The following is a 22615-nucleotide window of genomic DNA, read 5'->3' as shown; positions in this document are numbered from 1 at the left end:
CTTATTATAAAGCTAGAGTAACCAAGCATGGTATTGGACTACAGACAGACAAGTAGATTAATGAAAAATAGCCCAGAAGTAGACCCACACATATATGGAGAATTGATTTTTGACAAATCTTAAAACCCAGAGGAGAAAGAAATGGCACAGAACAAGTGAATATCTATGTACCAAAAAATATAATAATAATAACTTTACCCTAAATCTCAGAGTTATATGGGTACAAAAAAATTAATTCAAGATGGATCAGAGACCAAAATGTAAAACCTAAAACTCCTGCAAGAAATCTTAGTGACCTTATTTTAGGCAAAGATTTCTCAAATATGATACCAAAAGCATGATCCATAAAAGAGCCAATTGATAAACTGTGTTTCACCAAAACTTAAAATTGATGCTGTTCAATAAATACTATTAACAGAAAGAAAACTGAAGGCACAATATAGTTGCAAAGAATTTTTTTTTTTTTTTTTTTTTTTTTGTGAGACAGGGTCCCACTCTGTTGCCCAGGCTGGAGTACAGTGGCATGATCACCACTCACTGCAAGCTCCACCTTCTGGGTTCCATCGATTCTCCACCTCAGCCTCCCCAGTAACTGGGACCACAGGCACCCACCACCACATCCAACAATTTTTGTATTCTGGGTAGAGAAAGGGTTTCGCCACGTTGCCCAGGCTGGTCTCCAACTCCTGGACTCAAGCCATCCATCCGCCTCAGCCTACCAAACTGCAGGGATTACAGGCTTGAGCCATGGCGCCTGCCCACAAAGCATATATCTGAACAAAAGACTGGTGTCCAGAACGAACAAAAGGTTTGTACAGCTACTGTACCAAAGAATATATACGGATGGCATATAAGCACATTACAAAATGCTAAATATTATTAGTCAGTATGGAAATGCAAATTGAAACCACAGTGAGGTAAATAGTGAGCTGGTAAGGATGTAAAGGAACAGGAACTCTCATGTACTCATATTATAAACGCAAAATGATACAGCTACTCTGAAAAATAGTGTGGCAGTTTCTTAAAGCATTAAATGTATAGCTATCATGAGAGAGGGGAAAAAAGCATGTGTCCATATAAAGACGTGTGTACAGGAATGTTCTTAGCTTTATTTGTAACACTAAAAACCTGGAATAACTGAAATGCCCATGAACTGGTGATGGGATTAACAAATTGTGGGATATACATACAATAGAATATTTTTCAGGAACAATAATGAACTGTTGATACACACAGCAATATAGATAAATCTCAAAATAAATGCTTAGTTGATATAAGTCTGACAAAAAAAAAGAGTGCATTCTATATGATTCCATTTAAATAAATCTCTGGAAAATGCAAACTAATCTCTAGTAACAGCTGACTAGCAGATGGGGTGTTCAGAGAGAGGCATTACCAAGGGGCAGTAGGAAACTTTTGGGGTTTAGATGTGTTTATTATTGTGATTGTAGTGATAGCTGCACAGCTGTATCCGTTTAACAAAACTTATCAGATTATAGCCTTTAAATATTTGCTGTTTATGTCAGTTATACCTCAACAAATGTTTCGTTTTTGGTTGTTTTTTTTTTTTTTTTTTTGAGACAAGAGTCTCGCTCTGTTGCCCAGGCTGGAGTGCAGTGGCACCATCTGGGCTCACTGCAACCTCTGCCTCCTGGGTTCAAGCGATTCTCTGTCTCAGCCTCCCAAGTAGCTGGAATAGCGCGCCACACACCCAGCTAATTTTTGTATTTTTAGTAGAGACGGGGGTTTTACCATGTTGGCCAGCCTGGTCTCGAACTCCTGACCACAGGTGATCTGCCTGCCTCAGCCTCCCAAAGGGCTGGGATTACAGGCGTGAGCCACTGCGCCCGTTTTGTTTGTTTGTTTGTTTTTGTTTTTTAAGTATCTGCACTCCCTACTTGGGAGGGCTGGACTCAAATTCCCACCTCTCTTTCCCCTTACGGGGTTATATTAAGGTCTCATTCATACATCTCTAAACTTCATATATCCCAACAGGGACTTGGGCTGGGCTAGGAAGCCCTCTTCTTCCACTCACTGCAAGCTCCACTCGTAGCTGGGCTACGACTTAGCCACCCACCGTTTTCTCAAAGCTATTCCTTTCCCCACCCGACAGCTTAACCCAAGTCACATGTCACATTGGTCTCAAACCAGAAATAAGGTCCTGACTCCTCATTTCCCAAAATATTTCCATGAACCCAGCAATATCCTTTCCTGCCCTGATTATCCCGCACCCTCCATTTCGGGTCCTTATCACCCTGATCAATGAGAATTGTACTAGCAAGCAAATCTTAAATAGACCTCTATTTAAGAGGTCTATTTAATCATGCCCTTTCTAGATTGCAAAGTAGATAAAAATCCAGCTCTTCGTTAATTAAGGGGTTAATTACTGAGCATCATTTATTTATTGGGCAGTGGTTCTCAATATGTGAACCCAGGACTAACAGCTTCAGGATCACCTGAGAACCTGGGCTGCCGCCGCCGCCTCCCACCACTACTAAATCATCAACTCAGGAGTTGGGGGTAGCACTCAGTATTTTAACAAGGTCTCCAGGTGATTCTGACGCGCGCCACTCTTCTGGGGGTGCAAAAAAAACAGAGAGGACAGGAAGGAAGAATGAAAGCGCATCTACGAATCAGATAAGCGATAGGGGGAGGGGTGGTTATTTTTAAAATGATAACTAAGAACTCGTATGTAGTCAGAAAACCTACCCTGCCCCAGAGAGCTTTCCCGAAAGATAATGGATTCCGATATTCACCTCAAGAACCGGCAGACAGAGCAGCAAGGGATCTGCCGCCGGCCAAGCACGTCCCTGGCTAACGCACCGCTAGGGGCAGCTCGCGGCTGTTCAGGGTTAATTCTCGGCAACCCTCCCCGACCCGGTACCCCACCGCCGCCCGGGGCCTGTGCTATGATGAACCATAGAGCTGAGCACTCCTCCCAGATTCCTAGAGCGGACAGTGCAAAGGCGGGTTGGCCGGGTATGAGGTTTCACAGCGGTCCGGAGACCACATCGGGGTACGGTGACGTCGGCTCGCGGATAGCCCAGAAATTAGAGGTGATCTTCCCTAACAAGCGACCTCACAGCCCGGAAACTGTGCGCGGTTTCTCGAGACCTCGGAGAGTGATGGCCGCCGGGATCGCTCCCAGGCACGTAGAGCCTTTCGGTTCTCGGCCTCGTGTTCGGTTGGTCCCCAGTCAGCCCAGCTGGCCTTGGGTGCAACCAAACGAATGCCGGAAACTCTGTGGGGTGGGTGGAGTCACCAAGCGTGGTGTATCCACGTGAATCAGCCGACCGTACTGGGAAAGAGCCACCTGAATTTGTGAGTGTTGGAAAAAGCAAGAGGGGAAGAAAAATGATCAATAAGTGTCATTTTTTGATAGGAAGAGCAGCGAATATCTTAGTGTTAACCACTAGAATCGATTGTAAAATTCCCTCCCCTGCTCTGTCTTTCCAGTTATACATTTATTTTTGTAGTATTAACCCGTAATTTTGTTTGAACATCTCAAGACTTCGAATGGGGAATGTGTGTCTTAAGTGGGGTAATCCCTGGCTCTTGGATTATGGGGAGGAAGCCTAATACATTCTGAGAGAAAAGCAACTGGAAGTCAAATGAGATTTTGTTTTCTTGGCCAGGCGCGGTGGCTCACGCCTGTAATCCCAGCACTTTGGGAGGCCGAGGCGGGTGGATCACGAGGTCAAGAGATCGAGACCATCCTGGTCAACATGGTGAAACCCCGTCTCTACCAAAAATACAAAAAAAATTAGCTGGGCATGGTGGCGCGTGCCTGTAATCCCAGCTACTCAGGAGGCTGAGGCAGGAGAATTGCCTGAACCCAGGAGGCGGAGGTTGCGGTGAGCCGAGATTGCGCCATTGCACTCCAGCCTGGGTAACATGAGTGAAACTCCGCCTCAAACAAGAAAAGAGATTTTGTTTTCTCCTTCTTTTATATCTTGAGGATTTTGTGGTGGTCTGTTTCAGAGATTACATCTCTAGTCAGCACATTGATTCCCTTCCAAGCCCAGTGGTGCCCAGTTGCGTCCAGGTCCCAGACCTTTAAGTGGACAAGAAAAGCTTTCAGAGGAAATAGTAATTCTCCACTTGCTCTCTGAGGTATCCAGTTGCAGCCCATGGAGATCCAGTTCAATTATGAATCTCAGGAACATAACCTTCTGTCAGGTGAGCGTCAGGGTATTATATCTTTCTTAGTGGTTTTGGCAGGGTGGGGAGGATGAGGGGGTGTCACCTGTGCTAGTGTCTTCGAATGATTCCCCTTAACTCGGTTAGGCAGTATTACCCCTTTAGTGCACCAGGCATAGTCACATGACTTTATTTCAAAATCTGGCAATCAAATTCTCATGCAGCTCCCTCCACTTTTTTGAAACCCCAAAGTCATTCATTTTTCCCTGTATAATGACCTCATTACCAATCTGTTAGTTTTGGTCATTTTTCTTATCTACTGTAAGGGTAGAGTTAAAAGTTCTGGAGTCTGACAACCTGGATTCAACAGTAGTTTTGTCACTTAACTAGCTACAGTAAGTTACTCATATATTTTATAATTCTGTTTCCTCACTTTACAAGTGTATAGTAAGTCATACCTTGAAGTTATTTTTAGATTTGTATCTCTATATTACTCCAGAATAAAGAACCCCAAAATTTAGTGACCTAAAACATCAGGCTTTTTACACCACATTATTTCTTATGTTTCTGTAGGTTATCAACTTGAGCTGGGTTCACCTGGGCAATTTTTTTTTTTCTGTTGGTCTTTTCTGGGGTTACTTATGCGGTCATCTCAGGGCTGGCTATACTGGGGCCAGGGTCTAAGATGGTCTCAATCACATTGTCACAATGTCTGACTGTTGGTGCCAGCTATGACTTGAGTCCACATGTCTTCAGCAGGCAACCCTGGACTTTTTCACACGACAGCTTGTTTCCAGTCAAAGAGAAGGCAAGCTCTCCAATATATAGCACTTTTCCTACCTATGTTTGTGTTTCAACTGTTAATGTCTCATTGACCAAAGCAGGTCATATGACCAGTTCTAAAGTCATTGTAGAAGGAGACTACACAAGGATATATGTACTGGGAGATAGGATTCACTGGGGTACATTAATACTACAACAGGCCAGTTGCAGTGGCTCATGCCTGTAATCCCAACACTTTGGGAGACTGAGGCAGGAGGAATACTTGAAGCCGGGAGTTCAGGGCAAGCCTGAGCAACAAAGTGAGACCCCATTTCTATAAAAATTTACATAATAGTCAGGCATGGTGGTACCTCTAGTCCCAGCAATTTGGGAGGCTGAGGTGGGAGGATTGCTTGAGCCCAGGAGTTCAGAGACAGCAGTGCACCACTGCACTACAGCCTGGGGGACAGAGTAAAATCCTGTCTCTAAAAAACACCAATAAAAAAACTAAAGAAAATCTTAATGTAAAACTCTGAGCACAGACTTTGCTTACAGAAAATTCTTTATAATTGGTAGCCATTATTATTTTATATAAGAAAATTTTGATCTCAGCTTTGTTCAGGTGTTCTGTAGGGTCTCATTTCCACATCATATGTTACTTCTTTTTGGTTTGTCCTCTCATTGCTGCTGTTTTTCCTGAGTCACCTTCCATTGTCCCTTTTTTCACTCTAGATCTTCTGCTTCTTATTAGTTTTTGAGGATCTTTTTTTTTTTTTTTTTTTTTTTTTTTTAGTTTTTCTCTCCTGTGTCTAGAACTTGTCCTTCTTTAATAATCTATTTTAAGACATCTAGCTCTTATCTTTCCTGAGAATCTCTGCAGAATTGTACTTCCTCCTTGCAGTTTTACATAAATTGATATATTTAGTCCTTGTGTTTATGTCTTTTAGAGTATGTATAAAATAACATTTTATTATGGAGTAATACAGTTATACTAAAGTCAATTTGTAAAGTATGAGAACACAAAACAAAATTTAAATAGCCTTCAGCCCCGCCCTCTAGAAATAGTCACTGCTAACATTCATATATCCTTAAAATCATTTTTCTAATGAATTCACCAAATATTTATTATTGATAAATGTTTGTTAATTAATAAGATCATACCTTATTAATTACTAGCCATATAATATGATGATTAGTTATTAACGCTTTGCCCTGTGCCAATAACTGTTCTAAGTGCTGGTGATATAGCAGTGAACTGAACACACAAGGCCTTTGCTGTCAAAGTGCTTACATGCTAGTGGAGGGAAGGGCAAAATAAATGAATGTTCATTATATTATCAGATAATAATAATGGTTATGGAGAAATTAAACCAGGGTATATCAGTCAGGATTCTAGCAAGAAACAGATGGCTCATGCTAGTGCAGTAATTCGAAATTTCATGAAGAGGATGGGGATGATTACAGAAATCAGCACTGGGAAGCAGTTACTACCTGTAGATCTTCAGGGACAAGGGGAAAGATTGATTACCAGGTCCTGGAAAGTATAGCTGTAGGATTTAGCCACCTGATAGGAGCTCCAGCCTTTGCTAAAAGGCTCATCTACTGGCCCAGCAAGGAGACAGCCAGGATGTAGGGTGACAAGTTCATCCCAATTTGCCTGGAATTTAGCACTGAAAGCTGCAATAGCCCCTTCAGTTTTAGGCAAACCAGTACAGTTAGTCACTCTACTATTTTCCCATTTGGGTCCAAATCTACTTGCATACCAGAGGGCGTGGAACCCCAAGTGATGCAGTCCATCAACATCAATCTCCTGGGGCACAGAGCAGGGTGAAGAGTAGATCTGGAGGGGTGAAAGGAGAATATTCATTATAGTATGTCACTTTTATCCTGCCATATCCACCCCAACATAGCAGAAAAACAGAGTCCCTTAAACTGTCATTTCATTTCAGGTTGACATAATTAAATCATATTCCCATCTGAAGCCCGGAATTTAACTGCCACTAGTGCTCTTCATATAAAATGGTGAGGGATAATTACAGCTCCTGTTTTTGCTATTCACAAAGCCTAAGCTGATAATCCTAATTATCTTCTTCCATTATCCATTTTATATCTCCCTTACTCTCTGCCAGTACCTCAGTGCTTTCCTGGATGATCTGAGTCCTCAGTAATCCTGCTTCTTTCAGGCTGCTTCAGTGTACTGTTGACTAGGCCTATGAGAGGACTAAGACATATCCCAGTGAATCCTTGAGTTCCAGACATATTCTTTCTTGACCTTCTATGTAGCAGCAACCAGTTCCCCCTTGGTAATTGGGATCAGTTATCCTGGCCAGTAAAGTGATCCCTTCTATGTTGGTTCAGCAGCATGAGGATCCCAAAATGACCAAGAGACAGTTTCATCTTTGAATTTAACAAAATCATGACTTTGTTCCATGGTGGAAACATTTCTCCTTTGAGCACTAGAACTTCAAACTCAGCATGCCACAATTACAGGGATAGTAAGCAAAAATAATACAGGCGAATAATTAGGTCTCTAATAAGAGGACCATTCTCACTCCTCCTCCACCCTTGGTTCCTGTCCCTGTGTATGTATTCTGGCCATGGAGAAAAAAAGCAATATTTATTGTCCTTTGGTTTAAGGCATGTATTGCATCTATATGACCACACCCCAGATTTACAGGGTGTTGTGTTGTTGGGTAGGTGGCACTGTAACTGAGCCTTAGCAGATCATTCCACGTATTTCTGGATGATGGGGCATATGGCAAGACCTGTGAATTGCATGTATGCGAACTCACTGCTATACTTTCTTTCCTGAAAAATGAGTTATTTGGAGGCAGCTTGCTATCAAATACCTGGTAATAAACATAACCTTATCTTACATAAATGCAAATTTGTGTCTGGACTAAGTATTTAATATTTTGTAAACAAATTGCTGCTCTCTTTTTGATAGAAGTGGTTCAGTGTGATGAATCTGCCCCCATTTCCAGGGAATGGTACCTTTTTAGGGGCTTGGTTTTGGCCTTAGCTGCTTGGGTACATAGCAGTTGTGTTAGGCATATCAGCCTTCATGAGGGGAGGTCAATATTGTTAAGCCCATGTAGAGTTTTCATTCCCACTGCCATGACTACTTTGTACATGAGCCTATTGGATAAGCATTGGAAAAGAAGCTCATTGAAATTCATAAAATAGATCACCATGTCTGTCTGATGGAAAGGCTTTTCCACAGTGGATACCCTTTAGTGAGGATTCACATGGGACACAAATATATTCATATTCATTGCCCATTCTGGGAATTCCATCCTCATACTTTTCCCCCAGAATCTTTGCTTCTAGTCCGCCAATCTTGTTCTTTCCAGGTTCCTAAATAATCAAATAACCCATTAGTCACTACCCATGAATCAATATAAACATATATCTTAGACTATGTTACCTTTGATGAAAAGTGGACAAGTAGGTACATATGTGAAATTCTGCCCACTGGGAGGATTTGCCTTCACCAGCGTGTCTGAGGCCACTTCTGAGTAAGGATATAAGTGAAAGCTATTTACTTTTGGCTGGTGCTCCCCCATCTGTAAACCAGTTCTATAATTTTTCCTCAGCTGTTAACTGGTAATAGGGAATTCCCATGAGACCATGAATATAAACTGAGGGGGAGAGGTAGTGAAGCAATAGGACCAGGTACTATGGAATCCTAGTCACTTGTGTACAGAATTTACTTGTCTTCAAGACTTTTTTTTGCAATGGAATGTTGATTTGTGTGTGATTTGGTGGAATAAGTAACAACCGATACACAATGAGTAGTCTGTAATGTGTAGTCATTTGGTGCTCTGTGTTCAAGTGTGAAATCTCTATCAGTGCCCAATAGTAAGCCAAGATCTGCTTTTCTTATAGAAAAGTGTTGCTGACAGAAGATGTAGGGTGGTCCTCTATGGAGGCTTGTGAGAGGCTCTATACAGCATCCATGACTGCCACTGGCACTTCCAATTCCGCTAGTTATCCTGGGTAATAAGAGTCTCACTCAAAAGTAGCAACCTTACAGGTTAATTAAATTGGTCATTTCAGCTCACTGAGCTGTGATGTCTGTTACCTCAAAAATGCAGAGGCGCTGCAGGTCTTGCACCTCCCTGCAATGGTAACGTTTGGGTAGAGCTATAAATGAAGTGAGAAAACAAGGCATGTGACTATCAGAGTGTTCCAAGAAGAGGGAGTAGCAAATGCCAGAGGCTCCTATATGTATCAGGAACAGAGGGAGCCCAGGGTGGGCAGGTATTAGGGGTGGCAGTGGAATGAAATGAGGGCAGAGAGAAAGAAAGGGACCAGATCATATGGAACATTATAAACCATAGTGAGGACTTAGAATTTTATTCCCAGTGTAATAGGAAGCCATTGGGGTTCTTTCTTTATACAGGATGATGAGAAAGGTAAGTTAGAAGTGTTTCAAGAAGAAAATAATCAACTATTCAAAACAATCCAGAATAAGATTGAGAATTGACCATTGGATTTGTCAAGATAGAGCCTATTAGGGACTTTACAGTTTTGACGGAGTTGCGGAGATACAAGCCCGATGACAATGAACTAAAAAGAGAATAGACTAAATGTTGGTTACAGCATAGAACAATGAACTCTTCATACATACTCCTGATGGAAGTCTAAATTGGTTCAACTACTCTGGAAATACCTAGTTGAAACCCAAACAAGTCAAAGTTATATAAACTTAATATAACTTATAGTTTATGTAACCTAGAGGAACATTTGCATATGTGTACCAAGATAGATATACAAGCATATTCATAACGGCATTGTTAATAATAGCAAAATGTTGTTTATTGAAAGAGAATAGGTAAATAAGTTGCGGTGTATGTTGAGCAAACAAAGCAAGCCACAGAATACATGTATAATTCCATAAATATATAAATTTCAAAAACATCCTGTATTAGTCTGTTACTGCTGCCATAACAAAACATCATCTACTGGGTGGCTAAAACAACAGAAATTTGTTTTCTCACAGTCCTGGAGGCTGAAAGTCCAAAATCAAGGGACCAGCAGAGTTGGTTTCTCCTGAGGCCTCTCTCCATGGGTTGCACATGACTTTTCTCTGCATGTGGGAAGTGGCTTTTGTCCACAGGCATGCCTCCTGGTGTCTCTTCATCTTCTCCCGAGAACACCAGTCTTAACTGGATTAGAACCCACCCTATGACCTCATTTAGCCTTAATTACCTTCCTAAGGGTCCTCTCTCCAAATATAGTCACAATGGGAGTTAGGGGTTCAACATATGAATTGGGGATGGTGGCGGTGGAGCAGGGAGCAGTGCACAAGCACAAGTCCAGTCTATAACACATGCAAAATGAAATAATATTTTTTTAAAGATAAAAATATTTGGTAAAGCTCTGAAGAAAGCCAGAGAAGGATAAACAGAAAATTTAGCACAGTGATTACAAAGGTAGATGGGGGAAAGGGATTGGAGGAAGAAGACAGGATCAGGGAAGCATACAGAGGGGAATTCTACCATGTCAGAAACTTTCTGGTAATTTTTTAAGTTGAATGGAAGGTTCAGTTCTGTTTGTTGTATTATTATTCATTTTTTAAATTGTACATATATACATATAGATACATACCTATTTTTGTATCTAAAATACTTAATAAACTTAAAATAGAGAAATGAGAAAGTAAAGTTTTTCAAGGAGAATTGCTATAAAGGGAAACAAAAGAAGCAATAGAAGGATGGACTATAAGGTCAAGGTGTTTTGTGTTGTTGCTGTCTAATATACTTTTACTGACTTTTATTAAATCTACTTTAGTCAGGCGTAATTTGTAGACAATAAAACATACTCCTTTTAATTGTGCATTTAGATGAGGTGTTAGATGAGATTAGAGTCTCCCTCTGTCACCCCAGCTGGTGTACAGTGGCGCAATCACAGCTCACTGCAGCCTTAACTTCCCAGGCTCAATTGCTCTCCCACCTCAGCCTCTCTCCTGTAATAGCTGGATTACAGGCGCACATCACTGTGCCAAACTAATTTCTGTTATTTTGTAGAGACAAAATCTTGCTGTGTTGCCGGGGCTAGTCTCAAACTCCTGGGCTCGAGCAATCCAACCACCACAGCCTTCCTAAGTGCTGGGATTATAGGTGTGAGCCACCACACCCAGCCTGCTTTAGATGAGCTTTGACATGTATATATACCATGTCCACTACCCCTACAAGCAAAACATAGAATCTTTATATCAACACCCTTCTCCCAATTTCCTTCTAGTCCCTCCCCATCCCTAGGCAACCATTGATATGCTTTCTGTTACTACATATTTGATATGGCTTCTCTAACATTTCATATAAATGGAATCATACTTGCCTGCCTTCTTTAGTTCAGCATAATGTTTTTGAGATTCATCCATATTGTTGCTTTATCAGTAATTCTTTTTTATTGCTAAATACTCCATTGTATGTCTATATCACAATTTGTTTATTGATTCACTTGATGATGAACATTTGTATTGTTTATATTTCTGGCTGTTTTATTAATAAAGCTGCTCTAAACATTTGTGTACAAGTCCTTGTGTGGATATATGTTTTCATTTCTCTTCGGTAAATATTAATATCTAGAAGTAGAATTGCTGGGGTGCATGATAAGAATATGTTTAACTTTATTAAAAGCTGCCAGAATTTTCTAAAATAGCTATACCGTCTTGTATTTTCACCAGCAATGTTTGGGAGTGTCAGTTGGTCCACAGACTAGTCAGTATTTGGCCATTACTATGTTAGTTGTATTGTTAGTGAAGGGTATTTACCAGTAGCTCCTTGAGGTTGAATTTGTATTTCCCTGATAGCTAGTGATGCTGAACATTTTGTCATATGCTTACTAACTATTCATATAACTTATTTTGTGATCTATTCTAATCTTTTGTTCTTTTGAGTTGTGTTATTTTTGAGGTGTCAAAGTTCTTTGTATATTGTAGATATACAATCATCAAATATATGCTTCGTGAATATTTTCTCCCAATCTGTAGCTTGACTTTTTTTCTTAGTAATGTCTTTTGAAGAATAGAAGTTTATAATTTTCATGAAGTTTAACTTTTATGATTCATGCTTTTGGTGTCCTAATACCCTTGTCTGTCCCCAAATTATGATCATCTGTGCTTTCTTCTAGAAATTGTATACTTTTAGCTTTAATGTTTGGATTTATATTACATTTCTAATTAATTTTTGTGTATAGTGTGAGGAAAAAGTTGGGGTTCATTTTTGTCATTAAGATAGCTACTTTTTTTTTTTTTTTGAGATGGAGTCCCACTCCATCACCAGGCTGGAGTGCAATGAAGTGATCTCAGCTCACTGCAACCCCCGCCTCCTGGGTTCAAGTGATTCTCCTGCCTTGTCTCCCAAGTAACTGGGACTATAGGCTCGTACCACCACGCCCAGCTAATTTTTTTGTTTTTAGTAGAGATGGGGTTTCACCATGTTGGCCAGGATGGTCTCAATCTCTTGACCTTGTGATCTGCCCACCTCATTCTCCTAATGTGCTGAAATTACAGACGTAAGCCACTGCACCTGGCCTGTGATATCTACTTCAAACTACTATCTACTTTTGTTTTGCTTGTTTGTTCATTTGTTTTTGGAGACAGAGTCTTGCTCTGTTGCCAGCCTGGAGTGCTGTGGTGAGATCACAGCTCACTGCAGCCCCAACCTCCTAGGCTCAAGAGATTCTCCTACCTCAGCGTCCCAAGTAGCTGGGACTACAGGGGTGTGCCACCACACCCGGCTTATTTTTATATTTTTGTAAAGACAGGGTTTCACCATGTTGCCCAAGCTGATCTTGAACTCTTGTACTCAAGCGATCTACCTGTCTCAGCCAACCAAAGTGCTGGGATTACAGTCATGAGCCACTGTGCCTGGCTTAATTTCAACACTTTTTGTTGAAAAGAGGTTATCCTTTCAGTATTGAATTACTTTGCCACGTTTGTTGAAGATCAGCTGTACATACCGTTTTGGATCTATTTCTGAAACCTGTCCTGTTCCATTAATAGGTATGTCTGTACTTACGCCATTGCCACTCTGCCTTGATTATTGTTGCTTTAGAGTAAAGCTTGAAATCTGGTAGTGTCACTACACCCGTTTTGTTCTTCTTTCTCAAAATTGTTTAGCATCTTCTGTGCCTTTCTACATAAAGTTTAAAATTAATTTGTGTTCCCCCAGTGGGCAGGTGGATGCATACCTGCCCCCAAAGGCCAAGGGAGCTGAGAGGCCACATAAAGAGGCTAACAAATCCAGTTTCCTAGAAAGAATCATTTACTAGAGATGAAGAGAAGTCATGTCTGAGGCAGCCACAAGATCGTGGATCCCCACCCTCATCCTCTAGAAAGCCCTGTTTATGTAGCAAGCTTTTTTTCTTTTTTTTGATAAAACATGTAGCTCCTCATGTCTCAGACCCTCTTAAAAACTCTGGCCACTGGGGAAGTTAGATAAGCATCTTTATGAGGGGTTATCCATGCCACAGGCAATGTTTCTTTATGAGGGGTTATCTATGCTTCAGGAATACCTTGGTATACAGGAGTCAAACAGGTCATTACGGTGGTTCCACTTCAAGATGGTATTACTCTTACCATGTAACAAGCTGTTTTCTTTGTCAGTTTGTACAAAAGCAGGCCTGCTGGGATTTTGATTGGCATTGCGTTGAATCTATAGATCAGTTTAGGGAGAATTACCATCTAACAATGTAAAATCTTCATATTTATAAGTAATTGTATATTCCTGTTCTTTTTTAGTTTCTTTGAGCAGTTTTTTAGTTTTCATTATGCAAGTGTTGTACATATTTTGTTGAAGTTCTAAGTATTTCATTTTGGAGTGCAAATGAAAAAATGTTTTAGACTGTTAATTGCTTGCATATATAAATACAGTTGGTTTTTGTATTCTGTTCTAATAAAATCATTTAAAAGTTCTCATTGCTTTTTTGTGATAGGTTAGGGATTTTTCTTTGTATGTGGTTGTGTAGTCTCTAAAGACAGTATAACTGTTTTCTTTCCTATTTGTGTATATCAGTTATTTTTCATGTCTTATTGGCTAGGAATGTTGAGTAAAAGTGGTACAATATTGAAGAGAAGTGATATGAGTGGGCATCCTTGCTTTATGCCCTTATTTCTAGGAGAAAGGCATTTAGTGTTCAGCCATTAACTATGTTCACTGTAGGTTTTTCTTTGCTTTTTATTGAAGTAGTCAATTTGAACATAATAAATATGCTTAGAATTAAATGTACCAGCTTCTTATTTTGTTTTCTTTGTTTTTTATTCCATCTATTTCATTTTTTCTTTTTGTCCAATTTTAGATTATCAGGTTTTTGCACTTTTTCTTATTATTTATACATTCTTCTATTATTTTTAATGGTTACTTGATCCCAGCCTTTCTCACATGTGATTCTGTGAAAGAATTAAGGCCCAATGCGATCAGGCTCTTATACATCTAATATGGTATTAACTGTGTACCATCACTGGAGAAATAAGAATAGTCACTCGTTTCATCTTCTGTTTCATTCTCTTTTGGAACTTTGGTTGAAAAAGGGCTGCCTTTTAAATTAGAACATATACACTGGATTTGTTACAGTTTAATTTACTGCTTCTAAGACAACGCAGAGACCCTGTAATACTGTAGTTCTACTTTCCCTCCTCCTCTTGTGCTGTTTTGCCAAATATTTTAATTTTATGGATTTTATAAACTCCACAAAACATTCATATTGCTTTAATCAGTAAGTACACATTTAGATTTACCCACATACTTTACTTTTTCTAGTGCTCTTCATTCCTGCTTTACCTTGCCTGCATCTGGGATATTTTTTCTTCTTGAAGAATTCCCTTTAGTATTTGTTTTAGTGCAGGTATATTTTTTAAAACCTTTCTTGGTTTTTGTTTAACTGAAAATAACTATTCTTTCAGGCATTTTATCTTATTATGCAAGTCTAGTTTGGCACTTCTTTTCCTTCAGCACTTGGCAGATGACATTCCATTATCTTCTGGTTTTCATCATTTCTATTGAAGTTAGTATTGAGAGAGAATTCTCCATGGGCTCTTGTGTGTCTGCACATATTACAAGCAAAGGAATTGCCTGCATTTGTTCTGTACTGTTTTTTAAGAATGTTGTATGGCAAGCAACCTTTGAATATAGGGATAGTGTCTCCCTCTGAAGCAGAGGACAGGTGCCCTTTTAAAAATTTGGATGTCCTTGCCTCAGGGTTCCTATCCTGCAACACAACTTACTACATGTGTCACCTTGTGGGAATTGGGGTCAGGAAGGCAAATACTGCTTTTCTGTCTAATGCTGTTGCTGGGAGTAATAAACTGTCCTTTGTTTCTTATCTAGGATTCTCATGTCTTCTGCCAAGGGCTGTGAAACTGCAGTAGATTAACTTGTTAGCTTGCAAGTAGGGTAAAGTCCCAGATTTTTCAGTTTTTGATAGTGTTGGTAATAAGGATGGGATGGTGACAGAGACATGACTTTCTGGAAGAGGAAGCATAAGGCCCTGAAAGGCTCTTTAACAGATTTTGAGGGAAGTCCATGAGTAGTGAACATGTTTACCAAATTGTATGGTCAACAGAGCAATAAATGTTTTTTCATTTTATTGCCTATTAATGAGTAGGAATTCAGGAGGTGGTTGTAAACCAAATCGAGGAAGCATGTTCAAAGACAGCTATCTAAACGGTACCCTGGTTGTTGCTAACTCTCCTCCAGGGGACCTTCAATTTAGTGGTCAGCCTCAGGTGTGTGCCATTGTAACAAATAGCAATTAAGATTCATATTGGGTGGACAAAAGTTTCCACCCACTTTTAGACAGTTACAGAGATATGTAGCTATACTGAACATGAAAGGAGGAAGATTGATGAACACTATGGACAGAAACCAGATGGATTGTTAGAACTTTGGCTGGGTTAGTTGCTAAAAGATTAAGGAAGAACGGAAATAGCTGAGCCATCTTACTACTTAGCCCCTCCTGTAGTCTGTCATGCCAGCCTTAGATCCCTTTGAAGATGACAGTAACCTTAGATCCCTTTGAAGATGAAAGTTCTTTTGCAGTGGATCTAAGGTGTGATAGAGGAACTTTGGCACCTTAGGACTGAGGGGGCTTTCCCTCAGACAGACAAAACTCCTGTGATACGGCAAGATATTAGCTCATATCCAGGCTCTTAGAGCTCCAGACTGGAATTACATTGCTGATGAAAATGACCAACTTGATATGAAGAATTAGATAAATTCTCAAGAGTCATTTGAAAAAGTCTATTAACCCTTATGTTAAAGCCAAGCAAGAATTTAAGAGGTGTTATCTTGACAGTAGGGTAGCCAATGCTACCTTTAAAAAGATTCATTACTATACAAGTCAAGCTTGAGTCAACCAAGAGTCATAAACCCTGAAGCTCCAACCAGAAACAGTATGGCTGTGGTTTTTAATTCAAGAGGCCCTAAAGCAGAAAAAAATAGTGTCAGTAATGAATGATACCTTGCCACCTATTACAGGCTTTGGTTAACCAATAACATTAGATAAGTTCATTTGGTTTACCTGCAAGCAGCCGTCACCTCACTTGAAACCAAAAGTAAAATATGCCTTATATACTAATTCAGAATCTTTTTTCCTTTTGTGCTCTCTGATTCTGTCCAATTCCTTATCCTGAACTCAGATGCTTTAAGGAGAAATACGATTGGGATGGCACTGAGGTCTTCCTGTCTCTAAGGGGCACTGGAAGCCATAACCTACCTATTCAAATACTGTGGGAAGTTTCAGGAAGAGGAAGGAATGAAACTTAGTCTCTGTTAAATATAGGATCCCAAGTTGCCATTCTGGTCAGTCCACTGTATAGAAGAAGCATCTGAATTCATCTAATGGGATTTGGGCAGGGTTCAGCAGAGGGGAGGCTAACATGGTTTGTCAGTGGGGCTTTTTAGGCCAATTCAGTGTTCTGTTGTTACTGCTTCTACATCTGAATATTTAGTAGGTACTGGTTCTTGTATTTCAGTATCATTTAAGTGCCAGAGCACATCCTCCCTATTGGAAAGAACTGCATATGGAAAAGTGCTAGAAGTCCTTTGGGACCCCTCACAAACCTAATGACTCCTTTGAACTAGTATTTATTTATGAGTAATGATTCTGCTAATTGGAACCACTGGCAAAGGGGAAGAAGCCCCCACTTAGAAGTATCCCTTTAGGTTTTAGACTTTTCACCCAAATTGAATGTGTTTTCAGCTCTCCAGACTATTTTTAGTCTGACAGTGATATGCTCTTTGTAATAAACACCACTCAGCAATGGACTGATAGTCAAGAAATTCAATGGAAATTGGTGCTGTGGCATAGGCCTGTAATACTAGCTACTCAGAAGGCTAAGGTGGGAGGATTGTTTGAGCTCAGGAGTTTGAGATCAGCCTGGGCAACTGAAAGAGACTGCATCTCAAAAAAAGAAGAAGAAGAACAGTAAAGCTTTCATGTGCCCTGCCATCATAGATATCTGGTATTGTTGAATATAGGAATGGGTCCTCAAAAGTCAACTCAAAGATATCTGACTTTTTCTGGTCCACACTCCTTAGTGAGGAAGTTTGTTCACTGAATATGGCTGTTGCCAGATAGAGATTATGTCTTCTTGGTTACTTCTGTAGAAATAACCAGGAGAAAAGAGGTACAAATTTATTATAGACCTGATTTTGAAAATTGAAGATTCTATTCTGACCATTCTTTTGCATGATGTTTCTTTCTTTCCCCTAATGGCATTCCCTGGCTAGCCTGGTTGGTGGTAGGTAACCCCTCCCAGTTATAGCCTAGCCAAAATGGAGCTTATGAGGTTCAAATTTAATTCTGGTCCAGCTATCTGGATTTTTTTGTTGGATAGCATGTCCTAAATCATAAAGATAATGATGACTCAGTTGAGTGTACTGCTTGCCAAGTACACTTACAGTGGCTCATATAGACCATAGCACAATATATTATAACCAATTTTCAGAGTGATTTATATTATCACTTTGTAGTCTGTGTTTAATACTACAAATTATCGTATACAAATATAGATCTCTTTTTTTTCCATAATTCAACAATTTTATTTACATTGGTTTATGAAAGGAAAATAAATCTCTGGACCCCAAAATCACTAAGCTAGAAGGAAAAGTCAAGCTGGAAACTCCTTAGGACAAAACTGCCTCCCATCATACCTCTGCTCACTGAGAGAAATGCATATCTGACTGCTTCCTTTGGAAGGGCTAATCAGAATCTCAAAAGAATGCAACCCTTTATCTTGTATCTACCTATGATCTGGAAGCCCCCCTCCCTGCTTTGAGTTGTCCCACCTTTTAGGTCGAACCAGTGTATATTTGACATATATTGATTGATGTCTCAGGTCTTCCTAAAATGTATAAAACCAAACTGTGCCCTGACCACCTTAGGCACATGTCATCAGGACCTCCTGAGGCTGTGTCATGGGTATGTCCTTAGCCTTGGCAAAATAAAATTTCTAAATTTACTGAGACCCATCTCAGATATTTGAGGTTCACGGATGTATTAATTTTTAAAAATAACTAATACATGGAAGTGATAAAACAGTCAAGTATTGGCTGGGCGTGGTGGCTCATGCCTGTAATTCCAGCACCTTGGGAGGTTGAGGTGGGTAGATCACTTGAGGTCAGGAGATCGAGACCAGCCTAGCCAACATGGTGAAACCCTGTATCTACTAAAAATACAAAAATTAGCCAGGTGTGGTGGTGCATGCCTGTAGTACCAGCTATCTGGGAGGCTGAGGCAGGAGAACCACTTGAACCTGGGAAATGAAGGTTGCAGTGAGCTGAGACCATGCCACTGCACTCCCACCTGGGTGACAGAGCGAGACTCTGTCCAAAGAAAAAAAAAGTCAAGCATTATAAAAGTGTATGCAATAGGAAGTTTCTCTGAATTCCTCATACCCCTGACCATGAGACTCCCAATTTTCTTCAGGTGTAATCATTGTTATCATTTTCCTGAGTATTCTTTTTAAAGACATTCCTATGGGCAGAACTAGGATGGCCCTCCATTTGGGTGAAAATATAAACCATAAATTTCATAGTAAGATGGAAGGTATGCAACATAATCCCATTTGGAAACCTATAGATGTTTTCACATAGTAAATTCAAGTAGTTGTATAAAAACTCAGTATCGAACTGATTACTGTACTTAAGGACTAGGATCATTCTTGTTTGTGGCTTTGTTAGTAAGGTATTGGGAACATAGTACATGCTCCACTGGTGTGTTAACAGTCAATCTTGTACCATTTCCAAAAATTGATAGAGAAGATGCAAACAGAGTAATTGAAGGATTTTCTTTTTTTTTGTTTTTCTTTTTCTCTTTTTTGTTAATATCATACTTTTAGCCCAGATTGCTGGGTAGTGCTAGATAAAGCCCAACCAACTAATCTTTTTCAAGATTCACACTACTTGCCTTATATATGTTAATAAAATGCTTATGCATTAGCTCTAATTTAGTCACAATTTACTACTCACTAATTAGGTTTCAGTATTCCCAGATCTCCTGTGACAAACATACAGAGCATATCTGGTATATCACTTGTATGAATGTTTAATGCGATCCATTACGTGTTGAATCTTTCTAGCTTTCCTCTTAGTGGGTAAAGTTCATTTTCTGGAAGACACATACTGTGATAATATAGGTAAATACTGATCTGTGTCAACTGAAACTTTCTTACAGTGTAGGGAACACATTCCATTTGGATTTTGTTTATTGTTCCAGATGGTGAGACCAAGACCAAGATTGGAAAGCCAGCTTCAGAGGAGGAAATTACAGCAAAAATTGAACCATTGATAGAAGACTCTAGCAGTCTCAGAGAGAATGTTCTCCAGGATTCTGAAGGCAGAGAATTCTGTGAATTTGGGGATAAATTAAATGAAAAATATCAGAACATCTTTAAAGAAAGACCACAAAACTGTGACAAATGTGGGCAAAGCCTTGTTTTTAGTACAAGCCTTTTTAGGCATCAGAGAACCCATTGTGAGAAACCTTATGAATGTGATAAGTGTGGAAAAGCCTTTAGTGTGAGCTCAGCCCTGGTTCTGTATCAGAGAAGTCATACTGGGGAGAAACCCTATCCTTGTAATTTGTATATTAAAAGTTTCCATCGGAGCTCAGACCTTATTAAACACCAAAGAGCCCACACCAGTGAAAAACCTTATAAATGTGATGAGTGTGGGAAAGCCTTCAGTCAGAGCTCAGGTCTCATTATCCATCAGAGAATCCACACAGGAGAAAAACCCTATCAATGCAGTCATTGTAGTAAAAGTTTTAGCCAGTGCTCGGATCTGGTGAAACATCAGGATTCATGCTGGAGAGACGCCTTATGCTTGTAACAGTGTAACAAATATTTTAGTCAGAGTTCTGATGTGATAAAACATCAAAGAATCCACACTGGGGAGAAACCATATAAATGTGATGTGTGTGGGAAGGCCTTCAGTCAGAGCTCAGATCTTATTCTGCATCAGAGAATCCACAATGGGGAGAAACCATATTCATGTAATCAATGTGGCAAAAGTTTCAGTCAGAATTCAGACTTTATTAAACATGGAAGGGTCTACACTGGAGAGAAACCCTTATAAATGTCATGAATATGGGAAAGCTTTTAATCAGAGCTCAGTCCTTATTTTACATCAGAGAATTCATATTGGAGAGAAACCCTATCCCTGTGATCAATGTAGCAAAACTTTCAGAAGACTTTCAAATCTTATTAATCATCAACGAATTCACACTGGAGAGAGGCCTTACCCATGTAATCAGTGCAATAAAATGTTTCATTGAAGATCAGATCTTGTTAAACATCACAGAATTCATACAGGTGAGAAACCCTATGAATGTGATGAATGTGGGAAAGCCTTTAGTCAGAGCTCCAACCTCATTCTTCATTAGAGAATCCACACTGGAGAGAAACCTTATCCCTGTAGTGATTGTACTAAAAGCTTTAGTCACGGTCCAGATCTTGTTAAGCATCAAAGAATACACACTGGAGAGAAACCATATGCATGTAATCAGTGTGAAAAGATACAGTCAAAGCTCAGATCTCACTAAACATCAGAGAGTACACTCTGGTGAAAAGCCTTATCATTGTAATAGTTGTGAGAAAGTCTTCAGTAAGAGTTTTGACCTTATTCTTCATCAGAGACTCCACACTGGAGAAAAACCATGTCCGTGTGCACAGTGCAGCAAAAGGTTCAGTCATAACTGATACCTCATTAAACATCAGAGAATCCACACTAGGGAAAAACCATGTAAATGTAATGAGTACAGGAAAGCTTCCAGTCAGTGCTCAGCTCTTACCCTACACCAGAGAATCCACACTGGTGAGAAACCAAATCCATGTGATGAATGTGGCAAAAGCTTTAGTCGGCACTCTGATCTCATTAAACATTGAAAAATACACACTGGTGAAAAGCCATGTAAGTGTGATGCATGTGGGAAAGCCTTTAGCACATGCACAGATCTAGTTGAACACCAGAAAATCCATGGTGGGGAGAAACACTAGTATGTTCAGTACAGCAGAAGTTTTAGCCAACTCTTTGAACTTACTAATCATGAGGAAGACCATTGTGGGGAATACAATCAAAATGTGATGAATGTGAGAAAACCTATATGTATATGTCACCTCTATTCAGTACCAGAGATACCATACCAGGAAAAAAATCTAATGAATGCTGTTGATTATTGATGAGTATGAAAAAGGTTTTAATCAGTGTTGAACCCTTATACTACATTAAAACCACACTGGAGCCAGACATGGTGGCTTACACCTGTAATCCCAGCACTTTGGGAGGAAGAGGTGGAAGCATCACTTGAGCCGAGGAGTTTGAGGCTGCAGTGAGCTATGATCACACCATTGCACTCCAGCCTGAGCAATAGAGAAAGACTCTATTTTTTAAAAACACTAATACCACACTGGGGAGAAAACTTTAATTCAGTTTTTATAATGAAAGTTTTAACTCAGAGCTCAGACATTACTAAAATTAAAAATTCTCCAGCTTGGCCAATATGTTGAAACCCTGTCTCTACCAAAAAATACAAAAATTAGCTGGGCATGGTAGCAAGTGCCTGTAGTCCCAGCTATTCCAGAGGCTGAGGCATAAGAATCACTTGAACCTGGGAGGTTGAGGTTGCAATGAGGCAAGATCCACCACTGTACTCTGGCCTAGGCGACAGAGTGTGACTCCATCTCAAAAAAAAAAAAAGAAAAAACCTCTTCAGAGTCCTTTTAGTTGTGGGAAAACCTTCAATGTAAGTAAAATTTTTACTGAATGTCAGTATACAACAATAAAAACAAACTTTTATCTTTTCTATAATGTTGTAAAAGCTCTAGTCTTATTCAGACATAGCCTACAAGAGGAGAGTGGTATTATTGTAAGATATCTATAACAATATTAATGCAGAAATTATCAGATATTGTAGAAATCAGTGTGGAGAGGTAGTCAGAACTCAGAAGGAAATGCATTATTGTTATAATCTCAAACCTTTAGAGAGCCTAAATCAATTGCATATCAGAAATTATTTTAGACAATTTAGGGAAAACTTAAATCACCTCTACATCTGAACTGGCATTTATCATAATATGACACCGATGACAGCTAGAGCCTTACTATATGCTAATGCTAGATATCTATTTTTAAATTCCCTGTGTGTAAACATGCTATACTATTCTGGTATTAAACTTGCTAAGTACATAATTCCAGTGCCCCTT

The 22615-nt window shown here is 39.6% G+C and overlaps 1 protein-coding gene and 1 pseudogene across 2 annotated transcripts in view; one reads left to right on the top strand and one right to left on the bottom strand.

Moving 5' to 3' along the window:
• ZSCAN30 (zinc finger and SCAN domain containing 30) overlaps positions 1-3108 on the bottom strand; it is a 36688-nt gene extending 33580 nt beyond the window's left edge. The window contains exon 1 of the mRNA XM_032245326.1: positions 2710-3108. The gene's annotated coding sequence lies outside the window, so the exon portion shown is untranslated. The remainder of the gene's footprint in view (positions 1-2709) is intronic.
• Positions 3106-21957, top strand: LOC116528185 (annotated as a pseudogene). The gene is made up of 3 exons (XR_004258910.1): positions 3106-3321; positions 3982-4179; positions 19630-21957. The product of XR_004258910.1 is annotated as a zinc finger protein 271-like (transcript).
• Positions 21958-22615: the final 658 nt, after the last annotated feature.

The sequence above is a fragment of the Sapajus apella genome, unplaced genomic scaffold (genome assembly GCF_009761245.1).
Source record: "Sapajus apella isolate SASKATOON/1434 unplaced genomic scaffold, GSC_monkey_1.0 scaffold57, whole genome shotgun sequence".
Lineage (NCBI taxonomy): Eukaryota > Metazoa > Chordata > Mammalia > Primates > Cebidae > Sapajus > Sapajus apella.
This window is presented reverse-complemented; position numbering and strand designations above follow the sequence as displayed.